Genomic DNA, 9,032 nt, shown 5'->3' on the forward strand with positions numbered 1-9,032 from the left:
TGTAAAGAAGTGGTTGAATATTCATGATTCATTTTGTTTTTCCAGATTGCTTCTGAGCAGCAGAGGAAGCTTGAGCACTTTCTTCCCTGGGGCTCTGCAACTGATGACTACAGCTCATGTAATTAACACAGATTGGGAAATACTTTGGAGAATTATTCTGTCTTAGGCTCCGTGATATCACTCATGTTTGTTAAAAGTGTGGAAAGAAGCCTTTTGTTCCAATTTGGTCTGAGAAATTTTTGACAAGGTTATTATGTGGACACAATTAGAAATGAATGATGTAAGTGGATTGTATCAGAATATTCATAGTGAGAAATCCAGTAATGGTAAAATCAGTGCTACTAGAGACACACAGAACATTGTATTACAAGATCCAAGACAGGGAGAGTCAGGCTATAAACATGAGTTTATAAACATAGTCACTGAGGTCCATAGACCATGTACAGTACGAACAATGCCTCTGCTTCTATTTTGTTCAGAATCAATAAACAGGCCAAGTTAGAAATACCTTTTACCTAGTTCTATCCAAAATGATTCAGTTCTACTCTGATCCACAGTTAATTTGCAGGATAATGATTGAATAGTAAAGGTTCAAGATGATCCAGAGAGAATGTCCTGGTCTGTGCTTTCTTTCTTCCTTCTTTCCATTTATTGACAATTATAATTATTTACTTTTCAAATTTTATCCCTCTTTCCAGTTTCTCCTCTAAAAATCCACTATCTCCTCTTCCTCCTCTTCCTCTATTAGAGTACTTACTCATAAACCTCAACAAATCCTGACTCAGCTCCTTAGCATTCCCCTACTTTGTGTCATGGAGCCTCCATAGAACCAAGGGACACCCTGTTCAGTGATGCTAGATAAGGCATTCCTCTACTAAAATTTGAACTGTAGCAATGGGACCCCCATTTGTACTCTTTAGATAGTGGTTTAGTTCCTGCAACTCTACCTCCCAAAGATTCGATACTAATGAACAAGTAATGCAACATTAATATTTGAATTCAAAATCATGATCTTCCACCCTGATTCTCATTTTTTTCAATTTAGTAACTTGTGCTGATCAATCTATTCTACATTGCCTTTGTTTCCTACATTTTTTTACTCATTTTACATTGCAGTAGTGACTGTGAGGAAGTGTTGTTTAGAAATATCTTCTTAGTATATTAAATGCAACTAGTGTGAAGCAACACTGTGTTCTAATGTATAAACTTTCCCATAAAATCATTCTTTCCACCTAGTCTTACTTTAAATCTAATACCAACAATGACAATGGTGAGTTTATTGAAAATTGTACACTCATGAAACTATTTTCAGTGACTTTGTACTGAAATCATATAGGCAACTCATTGATTTGTTGAATGATAACCCCCATTTTGTGTTTTCATGATACAAACAAGTTTAGTGTTTTGCACTGGATATTGCTGTACACTTAAAAGTCAATATTTTTCATATGTATGACTTATGCTTTTGTTATAAACTGTCCAAGAATGCTGAGGGAATGTGAATGGAGAAGTCTTCAGTAAGAATATAGAGGGAAATTTCAAGAGTGAGGGATGGGTCACACACCCTTCTCAAATATTTTAAGACAGACTTGTTCCAGTGTGAAGGAAATACAGAAATAAAGAGTGGAGCAGAGGCTGAAGAAAATATCACCTAAAGTCTGCCCAACCTAGGAAATTCTCTCATATGCAGCCACTAAAACAAGACACTACTACTGATTCCAAGAAGTCCTTGAAGACAGGAGCTTGATAGAGCAGTTCTCTGAAAGGCCCTGCCAGAGCTGACCGATACAAATGCAGATTATTGCAGTAAAGTATCTGTCTTACCATGCAGACTCCAATGGAGGACATAGGGGAATTATTAAAGGAGCTAAAGGAATTTGCAACTCCATAGGAAGAACAATGGTATAAACCAACCAGCCACGATATAGCTCATATAGGGTAAATAAACAACCAAAGAATACACATGGCAGGACCAATGGATCAAGCTGCATATATAACAGAGGATCACCTGACCTGGCATCAGTGGACAGGGAGACCCTTGGTCATGTGAAAGTGCACAAGGGAAGGCTTGTGAAGAGAAGTAGGAATGAGTAAGTGGTTGGGGGAACACCCTCATATAATCGGGAACAGGTATGATGTCCTAGAAGTTTGGTAAGGAGGATCTGGGAAGGGAGATATCTTTTGAAAAGAATGTAAATGAAATGACCAATAAAAAAGAGTTCAAATGAAATCAGTAGTAGTCTAGTCTTTGTATTCCTGTTTTTATGTTCAATAATTATCATTATTTTTGAAATACCACACATTATTTTGGGTTTCATTAAGGCACACTGACAAAAACATAGCACATATTCTAGTATCTACCCTCCATCGATATTATCACGTTTCCATCTTGCTACTGAAAGTTCCTCAGTTGCTACTGACTTGCTTCCTCAGTTCAGTCAACCTCTTTCTTCCTTCATGACATTGTGTGCATGCTTAATTTTCAATCCAAGAATGATATTTTCTTACCACCAGTTTTGGATGATATATTCATTCTCAGTTACTTCATGCCTATTCAGTTTTCAAACATGTCTACTACTTTCAATGTGCAAAGATGTGGAAACACATGCACTCACACTTAAACACACACACACACACACACACACACACACACACACACACACACTGATAAAAAGACACAAACTGTTATTTCCAGACTCAGAAAAGTCTGAATTTCCTCAGTCACTCTTAATTTTAAAATGATAACATCCTTTTGTTTGCTCAATACTCAGTTCTTCTTAACAAGATGATATAATTCTTGAAGGGTTGAGAAATGTTTTGTATTTATATGTAAACCATGTCTGTCACATAAGTTGTGATACAATTATGAAAACCGTGGACCCTGAAATCTTATGCACTTAACGTCATCCTCTTTTTAGAACATTTCTGCATTGTATAAAGTCTATTTCTTTAAATGTTTATAAGATTGGTTTGTGAATATTAGTCTAAATAGCTATATTTAAGAATGTATATCCATTGAATTACAGTGTTAAAATTCTAAGAATGCAGTTTATAACCCTCTGCTACTCTGTGTTCCATAAAAAGCCACATCTTCTTGTGCAATGCCCGTCTAGAACTGTATACAAGATAGTGAAGGTCGGAGTAAACAGATTTGACATTATTTGGCACCTGGTTACGAGGACTGCCTTCTTTACCTCAGGCAAAATGGAGATTTTTGCTATCTCCGACCCCTTTATTGACCTCAGCTTCATGTTCTGCATGTTCCAGTACGACTCTACCTATGGCAAATTTAATGGCACAGTCAAGGCTGAGAATGGGAAGATTGTGATCAACATGAAAGCCATCACTTTTTTCTAGGAGTGAGATCCTGTTATCATCAAATATTTTGATGAGGTGCTGAGATTGTCATGGAGTCTACGGGCATCTTCACCACCTTGGAGAAGGCCTGGGCCACTTGATGTGTGGGGCCAAGAAGGTAATAATCTCTGCTGCTTTGGCCTATGCCCCCGTGTTTGTGATGTGTGTGAATCAAGAGAAATATGACAACTGACTCAAGATTGTCTGAAATATGTCCTGCACCACCAACTGATTAGCACCTCTGGCCAAGGTTATCTATGCAAACCTGGATAACCTTGGCATCATGGAAGTGATCATGATCACAGTCCATATTTTCACTTCCACTCAGAAGACTGTGGTTGGATCCCCTGGAAAGCTGTTATGTGATGACCATGGGGTAGCCCCAAACATCATCCCTGCATCCACTGGTACTGTCAAGCCTGTGTCCAAGGTCATCCCAGAGCTGAATGGAAGCTCACCAGGATGGCCTTTCATATTCCTACCCCAATATATCTGTTGTGGATCTGACATGCCACGTGGTAAAACATGCCAAGTATGATGATATTAAGAAGTTGGAGAGGAAGATATCTGAGAGACCACTACAGGGCATTTTGGGTTATATTGAGCATTGGTTTGTCTGCTGTGGCCTCAACAGCAACTCTTACTCTTTCACCTTTGATGCTGGCACTGGCATTGCTCTCAGTGACAAATCTGTAAAGCTCATTACCTCGTATGACAATGAATATGGCTTAAGCAGCAGGTATTAGACCCCATGGATAAAATAGGCTCTGAGAAGTAAGAAACTGTTAACTACCAACCCCAACCAAATAAGGATACTGAGAGCATGAGAGAGGACTTCATTTGTTGAGCAGTGTCCATCCCAACTTAACCCCCAAGACTGAGGATCTCACTCAAAATTTCCATCCCAAGTCCCCATAATAGCAGGAGGAGTCTACAGAGTCCTCTCTTCTCTCTTGAATACCATCAATAAAGTTTACTGAACCCACAAAAAATTCACTGTACATGGCAATGATGAATATCCATTTTTTAAAGTAAAATACCTAAGTCATATATGGTATTTTTTATTTATTCATTTGTTGAAATTATCAAGATTTGTTAAATCTTGCAATTATGAACAATTATAAAACAAAAAAAAATTGACAGAAAATAACTTATTTGTTATTCATGTTGACTTTAAGAAAAATCCACCAGAGTTGAGGATAAACTATAACATACTCCTATATGTAATGCCATTCGCAATGGAATCTTTTGTGAAACTTTGAACAAAATTATCATACTCAATAGATTATTTGGTCCCTGTTTACCAACCCTGTCCCAAAGTCAGTTTAGATTCAAATATTATTTTTATCCCATACTAAGTGTACCAGTCATACTCTTGTAATTCTCTACAATTTGAAAATTTGATGGAAAAATTAATTGCTATTTTTAAAGATAACAAAATTATTATTTTTGGCTATTTACATGTTGTAAACTACAATCATGTTTGCGTAATTCACACATATCTCTAATGGCTGCCATCCTTTTTGAAGTTGTGTCTGTTATTTTCAATTGCTTTTCTTCATCTAAACAATACTCCAGCTGCATACAAATAATATACCTCAATTTCTAAGATATACATTTTCTCAGATAAAATGTGGGAAAAATTTACATAAATGGGCATGAGGAACAAGATTCTGGAATCATTCGAGTAGGTTACAAAATAGACTTTAGTCCAAAACAAATCATTAGAGATAAAATATATTATGTATTCATCAAATTACTTTGATTCATATTTTGCTTGCCGCAAACACAAGGATATCCACATTTGTAAAAGAAATTCACTTAAAGCTTAAATCACCCACTGACAATCTTAAAAATCTCACAATCTGAATTCAACAGTCCTACACATTTAGAGTAAGGAAAATGTATGGTGTTGGTATAGGAACAGACAAATTGATGAGTGGATAAAAATTGAAGCCCAGAAATAAATCTGCACGGTTGCAGGCAATTGCCTTTTACAAAGAAATAAAAATAAATCCAGGAAGAATGCAGTGTACCTTTACCAACTGGTGCTGGCCTAACTGGATGTCTGCATGTGGAAGAATGGAAATAGATCCATATTTATCACCCTGCAGAAATCTCAAGTTTAAGTGGGTAAAATTCCTTCATTTTACATTGAAAATATCTCAGACCTCATGCCCCCAGAGGAAAACAAAGTCATGTTACAGGGTGTCTGCTGGTGGCGATGAATCATTTCTTAGAAACACTTGTTCACATCATTAAGCTGGAAGAAATGTTTTAATTGAGCAGTGAGTGCCTGTGAGGGACAGCTTAGAAGTGTGGTAGTGACCCTTCACTCTAGTAGTGTTAGGTGCTGAGCAAATCATGGGAAACAATCAGACACATGGGCACTGGAAAAAATTTCCTAAACAAAACACCAATGGCTTACGCTCTAAGATCAAGAATCGACAAATGGGATCTCATAAAACTGCAAAGCTTCTGTAAGGCGAAGGACACTGTGGTTAGGACAAAACGGCAACCAAGAGATTGGGAAAAGATCTTTACCAATCCTACAACAGATAGAGGCCTTATATCCAAAATATACAAAGAACTCAAGAAGTTAGACCGCAGGGAAACAAATAACCCTATTAAAAATGGGGTTCAGAGCTAAACAAAGAATTCACAGCTGAGGAATGCCGAATGACTGAGAAACACCTAAAAAAATGTTCAACATCTTTAGTCATAAGAGAAATGCAAATCAAAACAACCCTGAGATTTCACCTCACACCAGTGAGAATGGCTAAGATCAAAAACTCAGGGGACAGCAGATGCTGGCGAGGATGTGGAGAAAGAGGAACACTCCTCCATTGTTGGTGGGATTGCATACTGGTACAACCATTCTGGAAATCAGTCTGGAGGATCCTCAGAAAATTGGACATTGAACTGCCTGAGGATCCAGCTATACCTCTCTTGGGCATATACCCAAAAGATGCCCCAACATATAAAAAAGACACGTGCTCCACTATGTTCATTGCAGCCTTATTTATAATAGCCAGAAGCTGGAAAGAACCCAGATGCCCTTCAACAGAGGAATGGATACAGAAAATGTGGTACATCTACACAATGGAACATTACTCAGCTATCAAAAACAATGACTTTATGAAATTCGTAGGCATGGTTGGAAGTGGAAAATATCATCCTGAGTGAGCTAACCCAATCACAGAAAGACATACATGGTATGCACTTATTGATAAGTGGCTATTAGCCCAAATGCTTGAATTTCCCTAGATGCCTAGAACAAATAAAACTCAAGACGGATGATCAAAATGTGAATGCTTCACTCCTTTTTTAAAAGGGGAACAAGAATACCCTTGGCAGAGAAGAGAGAGGCAAAGATTAAAACAGAGACTGAAGGAACACCCATTCAGAGCCTGCCCCACATGTGGCCCATACATATACAGCCACTCAATTAGACAAGATGGATGAAGCAAAGAAGTGCAGACCGACAGGAGCCGGATGTAGATCGCTCCTGAGAGACACAGCCAGAATACAGCAAATACAGAGGCGAATGCCAGCAGCAAACCACGGGGAATAGGACCCCCGTTGAAGGAATCAGAGAAAGAACTGGAAGAGCTTGAAGGGGCTCGAGACCCCATATGTACAACAATGCCAAGCAACCAGAGCTTCCAGCGACTAAGCCACTACCTAAAGAATATACATGGAATGATCCTGGCCTCTGACCTCATAGGTAGCAATGAATATCCTAGTAAGAGCACCAGTGGAAGGGGAAGCCCTGGGTCCTGCTAAGACTGAACCCCCAGTGAACTAGACTGTTGGGGGGAGGGCGGCAATGGGGGGAGGGTTGGGAGGGGAACACCCATAAGGAAGGGGATGGGGGAGGGGGATGTTTGCCCGGATTCCGGGAAAGGGAATAACACTCGAAATGTATATAAGAATTACTCAAGTTAATAATAAAAAAAAAGAAACTGGTTCCTCTTTGTACCCCTTTTCTTTCCCATTTCCGCCTCTATTCACATAGGTCAGGTTCATGTAGATTCTAAAGTCTTCCATACGCTCCTGCATCTGGCTATACTACTGTCTATTTTCTACAACAAACTTTCTCCCCCAACATACCTAAGAGCACTTACCTTCCTTTTGTATTTGTTTTCTTCCAATAAGATTTTATTTTTAATTCTCTGTGTGGTTATTTCTTGTGCATAGAAACTTTATTTTAGTGTGAAGGAGAGTGACCCATAAGTCTTATAAAGTTTCCAAAAGTTAAAAGACTTGGGAAACATGGAGAATACAAGATTCACAAAACACTCCCTAAATTTCTAGAAGCATAAAACAGTTTCTGGGAAAAGGGTGATCTTTTAAAAAGTTGGCAGATATCATTACAAGTCAGATTTCATGAACCATGTCCAGATGGGTATTATATGATGCAGTTGCCTGTAGTTACCATATTCCAGAAGTTAACCCTTACTCACATCCTTCAAAATCCTGTGGATTAAACCTAGACTCAGGTGGAAGTATTTCTATCCTACGACACTGATGTCCCCTCTCCTAGATGAATCCAAGTTTATTCATATCACCATGTACAATGTCACCTCTACTCTTGTAAGTACCCCAGTAAAATCAGTGGTTTACCATCTATACATGGATAGAAGTTTTCCTTTCATTTGCCATTAGTGCCTGATCTGGGGTGAAGAAGTCCCTGTACCTGACTTCTCAGACAAAAAAGTAAACAATTGTCTATATTCTTCCTCACAAATTAATAGCCATAATTAAATGGGACTGATAGGAACTTGATTTGAAGTTAATGATTTCTACTCTCAGTGTTGTCCATAGTTGCAAGAACAATTTAGGTCAGTGCATTGATGTGCACAAGACACAGAAGGTGGCGAGGTCATGGCTTCGACAACACTGCTCATGCCTCTAAATTGACTGTGATAAACTCAAGGTCATCTTTTTAACCACAAATGTCATTCAAGCAATTTAGTCTCCCAGATTGGAGTTTAATATTTGCTCTGGAAGCTAAATTTTGGCATCAGAGTTGTCATTTGCTTGGATGCTTCTGGGAAAAGAAATAAAATGACTAGCCAAAGACATGTTTCATGAAACTCACACTGAAAAATGTATGTACTGGAAAATTCCTGTTTTAGGGTTGCTCTTCTACGGAAGCACATATGACTATTAGGTGCCCACATTCTCCTAATTGACTCAATGCATTGTTCTTTAAGACATTAATGTAGGCTATCTGACCCATCATTTTAGCACATCTGGAATGGGTAGTTTATTTATTCTTCTACCACTGCCTATCTACCATGAGGAGACATTAGTTTATGAATCAGCAATAAATTTCTTCGATTCTTGGCATCCAAGGAGGACAGAATTGAACCAAAGGTGAATATGATGAACAGTTGCATTTCCCAGCTGAAATGGAAGCTAACCAATCTGATTACGTATTACTCTCAGGAAATCAAGATGTGTATCCTTTCCCACTGGTAACAAATGCTTGTATTCTCATACTCACACCTGTGTTGCCACTCCACAATAGTAAGAATCTTAATATTCAAAACATAGCTTGACCTCAGGTTTCTGTTTGGGGTTATACAAACACCCAAGCCATCTTATTCCTGAAATACAGAGTAACACCACTAAAAATTCAGTGATCACCCTTAGAATATGGGTTTAGT

The 9,032-nt window shown here is 38.3% G+C and overlaps 1 pseudogene; it reads left to right on the top strand.

Annotated features, from left to right (window-relative positions):
* Nucleotides 3,043-4,103, top strand: LOC148007228 (glyceraldehyde-3-phosphate dehydrogenase pseudogene; annotated as a pseudogene).
* Nucleotides 4,104-9,032: the final 4,929 nt, after the last annotated feature.

Source organism: Rattus norvegicus, chromosome 1 (genome assembly GCF_021556685.1).
Source record: "Rattus norvegicus strain SHRSP/BbbUtx chromosome 1, alternate assembly SHRSP_T2T, whole genome shotgun sequence".
Classification (NCBI taxonomy): domain Eukaryota; kingdom Metazoa; phylum Chordata; class Mammalia; order Rodentia; family Muridae; genus Rattus; species Rattus norvegicus.